This window comes from Ovis canadensis, chromosome 3 (genome assembly GCF_042477335.2).
Source record: "Ovis canadensis isolate MfBH-ARS-UI-01 breed Bighorn chromosome 3, ARS-UI_OviCan_v2, whole genome shotgun sequence".
NCBI lineage: Eukaryota > Metazoa > Chordata > Mammalia > Artiodactyla > Bovidae > Ovis > Ovis canadensis.
The window spans coordinates 192,300,579-192,314,973 of record NC_091247.1 but is presented as its reverse complement, the minus strand read 5'-3'; positions in this window follow the sequence as shown (position 1 = coordinate 192,314,973).

Genomic DNA, 14,395 nt, shown 5'->3' with positions numbered 1-14,395 from the left:
GTGTAACTCAAGGCCACACCATGCTACCAAGATTTAACAGAGGGGCCCAATTTTAGCACAGTGTGTGTCTGAGGCTGGAATACTCTTCAAATTGTCCTCCACAATGACTGTGCTTGGGGAATCCTTCATTGAGCTCTGAATGGTGAATTTAAATAGCGTTCACCCTTCATGTGTTCTTATGCAGCCTGGGTGTGAACCTTCCCTTGAGTATGCAGCAATAATGGGCATATTGACTGCAGGACCACTTTTGGACTAGGGCATCTCAAGGCAGGCAGAAACAGCAGCAGTGATGACCTCTAGTTCTTTTGATGGCTTGCATTGTTTTGGGAAGCAAATTAGTTGCATGGAGTGAGCCCCAAATGGAGAGGGAAATGGCAACCCACTCCAGTGTTCTTGCCTGGAGAATCCCAGGGATGGGGGAGCCTGGTGGCTTGTCGTCTCTGGGGTCGCACAGAGTTGGACATGACTGAAGCGACTTAGCAGCAGGAAGAAGAAAAGTCTTGGAAGAATGACTTCCTGCTAATAAGATTGGGGTCAGGGGCAATAAGTTGGATTATTAGTTGGAATTCAATGTGGCTTTGTTTGCACCCTGAGTTTGCAGAGCATTGCATTCAAATTTGGAAGGGATCAACATGTCAGTCAGATGGGAGATTAGCTGCCATGCAAGAAAAGAAAAGAATAGAGAAGCAAGCATGAGCATAGCATCTTCAGTGGTATCTGTAGAAGAAAGCGTGATCTGCAAGTAACAGATCCCTTCTGGAAATGCTTTTCCCAATGTAAGATAAAGTCGGCAGGTAATTTCAGATTAATAATGCCTGCCATTTTGATAACCCAGTTCTACCCTCTGACTCAGACTGCGGACTCATCAGCAGTTTTGCCAGTGTCTTCAAAGGGCTTGCTGAGATTTTTTTTTTGAATTGGAATTACATTAAACCTATATATCAGTTTGGGCTTCTCTGGTGTCTCAGTGGATAAAGAATTTGCCTTTAATGTATTAGATGCAGGAGGCATAAGTTCGATCCCTGGGTTAGGAAGATCCCCTGGAGAAGGGCATGGCAACCCCTCCAGTATTCTTGCCTGGAGAATCCCATGGACAGAGGAGTCTGGCAGGCTACAGTCCTTGGGGTAACAGAGTCAGACATGACTGAAGCAATCTAGCATACACAACACGTACACACACACACACACACACAACTTGTGCAATATACAAATCTTTCCATTTTCTTCATTGGATTTATTCTGTTTTGATGCATTTTGATTCTCTTATAACTAGCAGTCCGTTTACATTTCATTTGTATGTTTTTTGTTTGTTTGTTTGACTGGTGTACAGAAATATGGGGCTTTCCAGGGGGCTCAGTGGGAAAGAATTAGCCTGCCAATGCAGGAGACTCAGTAGATGCAGATTCAATCCCTGAGTCAGAAAGATGCCCTGGAGGAGGAAATGTCAACCCACTCCAGTAATCAATCTTGCTTGGAAAATCCCAAGGACAGAGAAGACTGGTGGTCTGCAGTCCATGAGGTCACAAAGAGTCAGACATGATTGAGCACAACACAGCAGCAGTATACAGAAGTACGATTGATTTGGGTTACTTAACGGAGCCTGACTCCATGTTTTGATGTTTGCCTCCTGACTTCTTATAAGCCCCAATTCCCTCTTCCTCTTTTGTTCTACATCAGCACAGAACTGATAGAAAGCCCAGGTAAGCACCTTCTTTTGGCACATGTGGCCAATCCCCAGGCCTTTCCTTTGTTCCCTTGCCCCTAGGAAGGCCCACCCACTCTCTCTGCTACGCTCAAGCATGCTTCGACCCGTTTGTGTCCTACCTGCTCTTCACTGCAGTAGCTTGTGGGAGTAATGCACTCTCAGATTCCTTTGGAATGTCGTCTCCCTTAACATCCTGTCTGTTCATTGGGAAGCGTTACATCCTGCCTTTCTGGGGTAAACAAAGCAGGATATAGTCACCTTGTATCCAGCATTCTTCCTAAATATTCATTATTTCTAATTGCTTGTACATTATTTTGAACTTTTCATACATACAGTTATATCATCTGTGAATAACAGTTTTACTAATTATTTTCCAACCTGTTGTTCTTAAAAGCATCTTCTTATATTGCTTCTTTGAACTAGTTAAGACCTCCAATTTTTAATGAAATTGGTGATTGTGGATTTCTGGTTTTGCCATTCTCAGTGTGTGGGGAAATGGTCAATATTTTACCATGTTATATTAATATTTCATTTTGTAGATACCTTTTACTAGATTAAGAAAATTCCCGGCTATTTCAGTTATGTTAAGAATTTTTCTTTTTAATAAATATGTATGTTTACATATTTTTACACATATTTTCTATATTTTTTTAAATAATCAGATGGTTTATCTCCCTTGTTCACCTACTAGGTTTATTGTATTGATTGATTTTCAAATTTTTGAAAACAGTTTCACCTAGTTTTGATGTACTCTGCTTTTATATAAAACTAGTTTCTGTTAGCTAATATTTTAATATATTCATATTTACATTAATAAGAAATATTGACTCATATTTACCTTTTGTATAAGTCCTTTTCAGGTTTAGGTGTAGGGTTTTGCCGGCTCATAAACTGAGTTGATTGTTGGTAAATTGCCTATTTTTCTATTCTTTCGAAGAATTTATGTAAGGTTTATATTGTTTATTTTACTAACAGGAATAATTCACCAGTGAAACAAATGATCAACATCTGGAATTTTTAAGAGAAAAAAATTTTATAATGGGTTTGATTGATTTAATATAGGACTATAAAGATGCCTCATTTCTTCTGGGTCATATTTTTGGTAGATTATATTTTTCAAGAACTTGCACACGGTATTGTCATTTGTTGACATGAAGTCATTATAATATCCTCTTATTATTCTTTTGATGTGTATGGAATCTGTAGGAATGCCCTTTTTTAATTCCTTTATTAATTATTTGTATTCTCTTTCTCCTGCTAAGTGTTAATCAGTATTACTAATGTGCTCAGAGAACCAAAACCAAAGCTCTGTTGATTTTTCTGTTTTATTGATTTCACCACTTATTTTCATTACTTTTATCCTTATTTCTTTGAGTTTAACTTGAGTTAGAAGTATAGACCATTGGCTTTGAAATCTTCCTTCTTTTCTAATATTTACGCTTAGAGCAATAATGTATGTTTATCCCTTGAGCATTTTTTTGTATCCCACAAATCTTGATATGTTGTGTTTTTATTATCACTTAGTTCTTTACATTTTCTAAATTTTTTATTTCTTTTAAACCTGTGTGTGTGTGTGGGGGGGGAACCTGTGGGTTTTTAAAAGCATGTTGCCTAATTTCCAAACATTTGGAAATTTTTTTAGTCATTATTATTGCCACTTCATAAATTCATCCCATGTCATTCAGGGGACATACATTTTATAATTTGAATTCTTTGGTATTTGTTGAAACTTACTTTATGGACCAAAATAAATCTAAAATAATTTATTTTTTGTATTTATTTATTCAACTGTGGAATGTAATGGTCTCTGTTTTAAGTTAAGTTGGTCGTTTTCTTCAAATCTCTAATAGCCTTACTGATTTGTGTGTGTGTGTGTGGTTGTTTCACTAGTTATTGAGGTGGTCAGAGTCTGAGAATTTATTCTGTTTGCAATCCAATGAGGTAGCTTCCCACAGTTTCATGCATAGGATTATTGGCTATTTGGATTTCCTCTTCCATAAACTGCCTGTGCATATTCTTTTCACATTCTTTATTAGGTAGTCTGTTTTTCTTAAAAATGAGTTTATAAGGTATTGTTTTGTTTTATATTGAATATTGTTCTTTAACACATATATGTACTATAAATTAGCTTTTTTTCCAAACCATGATTCATTTTAACTTTTCTTAAGATGTCTTTTATTTTTTAAAATTATATTTCAATCTATTTGACTTATTTAAATTTTCCTTCATGGTTTGTGTTTTCTGTATCTTATTTAGGACCTTTTTGCTTTATTGTCATATAGGTATGGCTATTTGTTTTTCTAACATTTTAAAGTTTGCTTTTAATTATGTCTAAAATCTGCCCAGAATTTATTTTTGTGTATTGTGTGATTTAAGATGTTTTTGAACATAATTAACCACTTTTAATAACTTTGAATAGTCTATCTTTTTCCATTTATAATGGTTTTAGCTCTGCAAAAATTGTTTAATTTATGCATAAATCTGGAACTCCATATTCTGTTGCTTTGGCCTTTATCCTTCTGCCCTTTATACACTGTCTTAATTAAGCATCTATAATAGTTTTTCATATCTTCAAAGTCTTTTCATCTTTGTTCTTAAAAATCTGTTTTTAGGTATTCTAGTCTAGGTCTTTCCACAAGAATTTTTGGATCATCTTGTCAGATTTTACACAAAACAATGATGGTTTACTGGAGTTACATTGGTTTTATAGACTAGTTTGGGAGAACATTTATATCTTTAAATTATTAAGTAGAACCATAGCTTAGATCTCCATTTATTTGGTCTAATATGTGTCCCAAATATACTTCACTCAGTGCAACTACCCATTTTCCTCATTATTTTGCAATCCAGGTCAAAATTCTTATTCAATCATTTTGTCTTCTGATTGACATGTCTACAAGAAAGACTGAGTGCAACTTGGATGATTTACATTAACTGAGGTTTTATGGTAATCATACTTGGACATATAAAGTAGAATTTCCTCAACTGAGTAATATATTCTTGTCAAATTTAGACAGTATTGCTATCATACTATATAATCATATTTTCATAAAACATTTTGCAGCCATTCAGTTAGTTATAGTTAACTGGACTGTAAACATGGAAATGAGACAAGGTCTGGAAAATGAAAGATGAAGTGGTAAGGCAAAGCTAAGTGCCAGCTGGGTATGTAAACAAAACAAACAATCTTAAGAAAAAATGACATCTTCTTGATTAATATTCCATTACCAGAAATAAGCATGTCAAAATTAACCCTGGAATCTGTTTAGATGAAAAACCACTATAAACCAATATGACTAAGTTAGCAGACATTTAAACAATTTGCCCCTTGGGCAAAAGGGATGCTGTTTCCTTTCTTTGATCCCCAAATATTTATGATTCAAATGTTCTCATAACAATGATATGTTTATTTTTTCTTAGACATTTTATACCATTGCCCACATTGTCTAAAAAGATAATTTCTAGGCTACTATTTTCTTCCAGCATTGAGATAGGGCAATCTCTTCCTCTTAATCAAGATTCCTAATCATAAAATAATTTCAATTATTTCACCCCTTATATACTGTTTAGGAGTATATGGTACCGACTTTCCTAATAGTCTACAAGAATTCCCTGAACCACCGTGAAAGCAGATTATTAAAAATGAGTTAGAAAGCTGGTTACTTAATACATTTATATATAAACCATCAAAGGATTAGATGAAGTCCTTTCCTACTCACAGATTTTAGAGTTCTAACAGGTAGTAAACACCAGTTAATTCTCAAAGGGAAACGTTGGAGGTCATCATAGTATCATTTATCTGCTGGGTGACTGAGCTTTTAATTTATACAGTCACATTATTATTTTAAAAGAAAGTATTTGGTTAACCAAAAAGTTCATTTGGGTTTTTCTGTAAGGTTATGGAAAAAGTCAAGCAAAATTTTTGACCAAAAACCCAATACATTGAATAATCTTTTCTATTAATCTGTTTTATATTTATTATCTTCTTACACTTTTCTATTATTTTGACTTCTCTTTTTCATATCTGTTCCTCTTTTTATTACCTTTTGCCCCCATTTTAATTCTTTCTCATTATTGTTCTTCTTTTATTGTCTATTTGGATGAATTTTCCTTTGGGAAAAAAGGTGAAAAGCATTCTTTGATTTTCATTAATGTTTGCAATATGTGTCTTCCTAGGCAGTTTCTATAGAATGGTATTTTGTGGATAACGTGGGAAAACAACCCTGGGTAGAATTGGTGTGCTCTTTCTAGGTAATGGTTAAGTCCTGTCTCTGCTGGTTGCTGGCTGTATTGTTACAGCTTAGATTAATTAACCTCTTTATTCTGCAGGTGATTTTAGTGATTATCATTTGGATCATTGAGAAGGATAAATAAGTAAACATATGTAAAGCGCATTTTCGCTATGCAGCCAGGTTTTGATTAATTGTATGTACAGAGATACTCCTAGCTTCTTAAGTTAGCTGATGGAATTGAAAATCTTTCACCCTCATAATGTTGATACCTTCAGCTTTAAGCAAAAATTCCATTCCTGTTCTAAAAATCCTTGGAATTAATTTCTGTACACATTCTCCAGTTTCTCCTCTGATATGAATGAGTAAATCCTTAAAATTCCTTTTGAGTCTGAACCTTTCCTCCCAAGTTTGACTTCTAGATTGATCCCCTGAGGAATGCTGAGGTCTGAATCTCAGCCTAGATGTGGAGGTGACAGGTGGAAGGATGAGGTACTGGAGAAGTGGCATTTCCTTGGAAGTAATAATCTCCAGTGAGATTGGTCTATGTCTTCTAGCTGGGAACGACTTGTTTCGATAGACAGCACCACGGAGACTCAGTGGATTTAGGAACTGAAGATACTCTCTGTCTTCCATATCTGGCAATATTTGTAATTCTATTTCTCTGCATTTCATTTTTTCCCCGGTGTCATAATTTTCACAATTTTCAACTGATTAAATTTTCACTGTAAGTTAGGTATCTGAGAATTTGTTTCTGACTGATTTTTTTTTAAAACTTTTTATTTTGTACTGGGGTATAGCCAATTAACAATGTTGGGATAGTTTCTGGCCAACAGTGATTGGGCTTTAATCATACGTATGTGTGTGCTCAGTCACTCAGTGTCTGACTCTTTGTGATCCCATGGGCTGTAGCCTTCAAAGTTCCTCTGTCTGTGGAATTTTCTAGGTAAGAATACTGGGGCGGTTGCCATTTCCTACTCATGGGGATCTTCCTAAACTAGGGATTGAATTCGCATGTCTTAGGTCTCCTGCATTGGCAGGCAGATTCTTTATCACCGGGAAGCCCCAACCATACATATACATATATCCACTCTCCCTCAAACACCCCTCCAATCCAGGCTGCCAAGAAACATTGAACAGAGTTTCATGTGTTACACAGTTGGTCCTTGTTGTTTATCCGTTTTAAATATAGCCGTGTGTACACGTCCATTCCAAACTCCCGAGTACCCCTTCCCCACTCTCTTCCACCTGAAAGCCGTAAGTTCCTTGTCTGTGATCCTGTTTCAGCTTTGCAAGTAAGTTCATCTGGATCATTTCTTTATAGAGCCCACTCATAAGGGACGTCAAATGATATTTCTCCATCTCTGTCTGACTTACCTCACTCAGCATGACAATCTCTAGGGCCATTTTTGTTGCTGCGAATATTATGCCTCTGATTCTTTATTACTCCAACACTGAACCATTAGAGATAGACTTTTCTGGACAGTCGTAAAAGCTTCCTCATTTTCTGATCATTCTTGTTACTAGGAATTTAAAACCCCAATTCTGCAATTTAAAAAGTTTCACTGGCGGTTTTGGAAGTGACCACTCCATCTCACAGTCTTTATACGCCACATGCCATATGTATTATGTAAAGGCCATCACCACTTGACCTGCCAACAATACCACACTTTTAATTAGCATTTTATTCCAAGTGAACACAGGTAATACTTTAAATTTCCTTAAATTATCTGTATCTTATCCTTTAATGCTACCCAGATTGTTACTGCTCAAAATCAAAAGGTGAGATGTAAATAATCTAAACAGATTCTCAACCATAAAAATCTGTTTCCTACAGCCACTTCTTAGTATCAAATACTGTATGTGTTAAGGTCAGCTGCAGATAACAGATGTCTCTAGCTAGTTTAAGGGAAAAAAGATATAGAATATTAAATGCTTTCAAAATAACTGAATAATCTAGAAAAAGCCAATAGGCTGGGCTTCTATGAAAGATTCCCATTAGAACATTACCCTATTGGCCTGCCAAGGAGGCTATTGCTTCCATTGTGGTTAGTTAGTTGGGAAATCAGAAATCTGCTGCTACAAGTGTTGCTCCAGGATTTCAACACTGCAACTATGGCCCATCCAAGAAAATCAGATACCCTGATTCACCTCTTAATAGGCATAAAGCCCTGTGACCAGACACTGGGCAGAAAATGCAAATATCATGTGCTTGCAGGCAGGAGGTGCAGAAGTGGGATCTCAATTCCACCTTCTACCTTTCAGTAAGGTACTTTAGCCCTTTGTCCATGTAATACATTTAGGCCAATGGCATTTTTTACAACCAATGTGGAACAATAGACCAGAGAGTTTATTTAACTACTCCCATTGGATAGACAAAGGTCTCCTAGGATAGACAAAGGCCCAAAGGATAGACAAAGGTCCCAATGGATACACAAAGGCCAGCAAAGGTCCATCTAGTCAAAGCTATGGTTTTTCCAGTAGTCATGTATGGATATGAGAGTTGGACTATAAAGAAAGCTGAGCACTGAAGAACTGATGCTTCTGAAGTGTGGTGTTGAAGAAGACTCTTGAGAGTCCCTTGGACTGCAAGGAGATCCAACCAGTCCATCCTAAAGGAGATCAGTCCTGAATATTCACTGGAAGGACTGATGCTGAAGCTGAAACTCCAATACTTTGGCCACTTGATGTGAAGAACTGACTCATTTGAAAAGACCCTGATGCTGGGAAAGATTGAAGGCGGGAGGAGAAGGGGACAACAGAGGATGAGATGGGAGGATGGCATCACTGACTCAGTGAACATGAGTTTGAGCAAGCTCTGGCAGTTGGTAACGGACAGAGAAGCCTGGTGTGCTGCAATCCATGGGGTCACAAAGAAGTGGACTTGACTTAGCATCTGAACTGAACTGAATGGATAGACATTTCGATTGTTTTGTTTTTAACTAATATAAAAAATATTGAAATGAACATCTTTGTACAGACCACCTCAATCACATATTGAAAGCTTTTATCCAACATAAAAACAACCAAGTGCAATCATAGAGAGTGCTTGTCTTTAGTTTTAATAGATACTACTCGATTATTAGAAAAGTCTTTCTTAAGTTGCCATATCAACTTACTCTCTCATCCTTTATATCTAGCAAGCCTAGACAAATTTTGTAATTCTGTTTCTTGGGATTTTATTTTCTTACCAACTTTTTATGCATTCTTGCCAACACTTGATACATTAATTTGTTAAAACTTGTTAGTTTCAGGAGTAAAAAGTTCCACCTTATAGATTGAATTTGTCTGAAGTTGTGTCCAACTTTTTGTGACCCTATAGACGGTAGCCCACCAGGCTCCTTCTCTGTCTGTGAAATTCTCCAGGCAAGAATACTGGAGTGAGTAACCATTCCCTTCATCAGGGGATCTTCCCAACCCAAGGACTGAACCCACATCTCCTGCATTGCAGGCAGATTATTTACCATATGAGTCACCAAGGAAGTCCCTGAATTTGTATATTACTGATCATATGTGAGATTGAGCATCTTTTTGCTTATTTAATATTTTACTTTTACTATGACTTTCCCAATTTACATCTGTTGCTTCTTATTTTTTGTTGGAATATTTTGTTTTTTCCCCTTGATTTAATTTGCCTTTAATCTGGACACTAGTTATTTATACTTTTTAAGTTTTATAACTTATTTAAGCAGGCCTTATCCACCCTGAGGTCATAAACATTGTCTGTATTTTCTTATTTTATTTTTGCAGCTTTTGATTTTTCACTTTGACTTTTAATTCAAATAAATTTTTAATGTTGTGAGGTGACCTAACCTTATTTATTTATTAAAAGAATTAGCCTTTTGCCCCAATAGCTTTTGGTCCATGCTGACTTAAATGCTACATTATCATACATTAAACTTTTATATACACAGCCATATTTTCTTTGGTTTATATTTTATTTCACTGAATAATCCTACAAAATCATAGCCCTGTATTAATTTGTATAGCTTTAAAATATGGTTTTATATCTGGAGGGCAAATGTTTCCCCTTCTCAGTCTTTTCATAATTATCTATTTAATTCTTATATATGAATCTCTTATTTAACATTAAAATTTTCATAATATATTACTTTGAGATTTTGATTGGGATTGTATGGATTTATATATTAATCTTTTATTAATTTTATACTTTTAAAAATATAGAATCATTATATCTCTAATAGGGTATAGCTTTTTTGAGTAAGTTTTTAAAATTTTATCTCTATAAATATCTTCTATGTGTCAAGTTAGTTTATGTGTTGGTGAAGGTTAGTTACTTTAATTGCTGCAACAAACAACCCCTCGATCTTACATATGTCACAGTACAACACAGGCCGAGTAAGGTAGTGTTCTTCATTCAGTCATTTTGGAACCTAGACTGACATAAGTGCTGTGTCAGCAATGAGAGACTCCAAGGTTGCTCTGAGTCTTATCATCCAGTAGCCAAATAGAGAAGAAAGAATGTGAGAGATAATTTAAGAGATTTATGACCAAACTTGGAAGTGGTGTGCGTCCATTCAAAACGTGGTCAATTGCCCCACATTGCTGGAAGTGAGGCAGGGAAAGTATTCTCCATGTGCGCCCAAGGGGTAAACAAGATGATTTTGGCAATCTCATAAAATTGCCTCCCCCCTTGCTTGAAAGTACAAGAAAATCAACTGAAAATCTATTCAAATTCATAAGAGATGAGAAGAGATCAAGATGGCAGGTTAGAAGGACACAGAACTTACCAGCTTACATGAACACTCAAGAAATATCTACATGTGAAATAATTCTCTCTGAAAACCAACCAGAGACTGGCAGACAGACTCCCATACTACAAGGGCTGAAATAAAGATTCACACAGAATCAAGTAGGAAGGGAAGAGAAGCAATCAGGTCAGGACCAGGGCCTCTGGGAGGGGACTCAGAGGATGAGGGAGATTACACAGAGATACTCCATGGGTAGTGAATTTTTAGAGCCATATATTGGCTGTCCCAGGTCTGGGGTCTGACCCAAGGAAGATGAGCTCCCTTGGCTGGTTGCAGGACAGGAGAAATTAACAGGAGGGCTATGGGAAGCCTAGACTCTGCTTATGAAGAGCACATCACATGTTTTCTTGTTCCCAAAGCAGGACAGAGAAGGTGGGTTGAAAATTGTATGGGTAGCTGGATGGTTTCTCATGACTACACTGCCATACACTCCAAGCCATGTAAATTATTCAGCCCTGCTTGGGAGCTCAGCTGTGAGACATGGAGGTGGCTCATACCTGAACTGGCATCTGAGCACGATGGGGCAGCCATTACTGGTGCTTTAGGTACAGCACAGGAGAAGCAGCCCAGATCTCTGTGGCCAGAATAGCACAACCTGTGCCCCACACAGGCTCCACCTGCCCTGCAGGGCAGTTCCATACTAGGGTAAGGACAGCAGGGGTTTAGGGGAGAGATATCCTATAAGGTACAAAGTAGAATCTGAGCAGGTGGAGGCAGCCGTTGCTGGCACTTACCCAGGTAGTGCATCAGGGACAGTCCAGATCTCTGGCCCTATCTGAACAGCCATAGGCTATACCTGGGCCTGTGCTTGGTACCCCTTGCCAGATCCTGTTGCTATAACACTTCTCCTCCCTGGGACTAGAGTGTCAGTGCTGAGAGCAGGGGATAGGAGGGAATCACACACTTAATGGGAACTGAGCCATCTCAGATCCAACCTTCAAGGTTTTTGCTTTACTAACTGACCCTGCCACCAGTAGGATCAGAAAGGCCACTGAGCAGAGAGGAAGCCACAGCTCATACCTGGCTTTTGCCATAGCCCCTCCATCTCCAGCCCACCTACCACTCAGAGGATAGCTGCCAGTAAACCCTGAGGAAAGACATGACCTATTTTCTTGTCAGATCCATACCTCCTACCAAAGCCACTGGGCACATGGAGACTGTATAGCATATGGGAGCACATGCTCCCACATAAAGATACCCTTTCAAGACAGTAAAAGGTAATGATTTCACCTAATCTCATAGAGAGAAAGAGAAAGTTAATCAAAATGAGAAGACCTGAATTTGTCTCAATTCAAAGAACAAGAGAAAATTCCTGAAAAATACTAAGAAAACATAAATAATTTACAATATAAAAATTAAAAACTTTAGTAATAAGCATGCTAACTGAATGAGAGAAAAGAATAGATGAAAACATTGAGAATTTTTAACTAATAGATATAAAAAAGAACCAGTCAAGACTGAAGAATATAGTATCTGAGATAAAAGACACTGGAGGCATTATTAACCGACTATGTGACACAAAAGAACGCACCCAGGATCAAGAAGATAGAATAATGGAAATCACCCAATCAGAACAGAAAAAAAAAAGAAGAAACAAGAAAAGAGAGTAACTTAAAGCAACTTTGGGACAGGGCCGAGCTTACCAATTTTTAAATTATAGACGTCCCAGAAAGAGAAAAGAGGGAGAGGTATGTATTTGTTGACATTTTGTCTGAAAAAGTTTCAAATCTGAATAAGTAGACAGATATTCAAGCACAGAAAGAACAGTTTCAAACAAGATGAACCCAAACAGACCCAAACCAAGACATGATCATAACTTAAATGGCAAAAGTTAGAGAGAATTCTAAAGGCAGCAAGAAGAAAAAGTCATGCAAAGGAACACCCATGAGGCTATCAGCTAATTTTTCTGCAGAAATCTTGCAGACCAGATGCAAGTGGCGTGATATATTCAAACTGCTGAAAGGAAAGAGCCTCCAATCTAAGACACTCCATCCAGCAAAATTATTATTTAAAATTTAAGATAAAGAAGTTTTCAGACAAGTAAAAACAGAGTTTATCAATACAATAAAACTGAGTCTATCATAAAACTAAAAGAGAAGAAATAAATAAAGAACAGAGAAGAAATACAAAAACAAATGGTAAACCAGCAATCAATAAGTACATAATTATCAATAATTATAATACTGTAAATGTCAGTCAACTAAATGCTCCAATCAAAGTCAGAAGATGGCTGATTTGAATTAAAAAAATAAGATATTTCAATATGCTGCTTACAAGAGACTCAGTTCAGAGCTAGAGTCACTCAGACTGAAAGTGAGGGTATTGAGAAAGATATTTCATACAAAGAAAAATGACAAGAAAGTGGGGGTAGCCATGCCCATATAAGACAAAATAGAATTTAAAACAAAGTTCATAACAAAAGACAAAGAAAGGTATTATATAATATAAAGGAATCAGTGTAAGAAGAGGATATTACACTTGTTAACACATATGTGCAACCAATGAAGGAACACCAAAATATATATGGCAAATACAGACATAAAAGGAGAAATTGACAATAGCATAATAAAAGTAGGGAACTTTAACACTCCACTTATACCAATGGAGAGATCATCCATACAGAATATCAATAAGAAAACAGTAATTTTAAATGATACAATAGATGAGTTGGACTAATTAGGTATCTACAGAACATTCCATCCTAAAACAAGTTCACGTGGAACATTCTTCAGGATATATAACATGCAATGTAACAAAACATGTCTTAACAAATTTAAGAGGATAGAAATGATATCTAGCATTTTTTTCCCCAACAACAACAGTATGAAACTGGAAATCAATTACAGGAAGAAAAATGGGGAAAAAATCCCAAATACCTGTGAACTAAACAACATGCTATGAGAAAAAAATCAATGGGTCAATGAAGAAACTGAGAGGAAATCAGAAAATACCAAAATAGATGAAAATAGAAAAATGACTTTCCAAAATTTATCAAATGCAACAAATGCAGTCCTAAGAGGGTTTATAGTAGTATAGGCCTACCTCAAGAAACAAGAAAAATTCCAATAAATAACCTAACTTATCATCTAAAGGAGTTATAAAAAGAAGGACAAACAAACCCTTAAGAGAAAGAAGGAAGTAATATGGATCAAAGAAAAAAATAAATAAAATAGAGACTCTTTCAAATAGAAAAGATTAATGAAATCAAGAGCTGTTTTCATGAAAAGATAAATAAAATTGATAAGCCTTTAGCCAGAATCACTAATAAGAAGAGTGAGGATACTTTTAAAATAAGAAATGAAACAAGAGAAATAACAACTGATACCACAGAGATACAAAAGTTATAAGATAATACTATGAATAGTTACCCGCAACAAATTAAACAAACTAAAAGACATGGATGGACAAATGTCAAGAAAAATACAACCTTCTAAGACTCAATCAGGAAGAAATAGACAATCTAAACAGACTGATCACTAGTAATGAAATTGAATTTATAATAAAATATAAAAACTCCCAGCAAAATAATTCGTAATAAAATTCCCAGAAAACAGAGACCAGCATTATCCTGATAGCAAAACCAGACAAAGAAACTACAAATTAATAAAATTACAGGCCAATAACTGTGATGAATACTTACACAAAAAATCCTCAACAAAGTATTAGCAAACTGAATCCAACAATATATC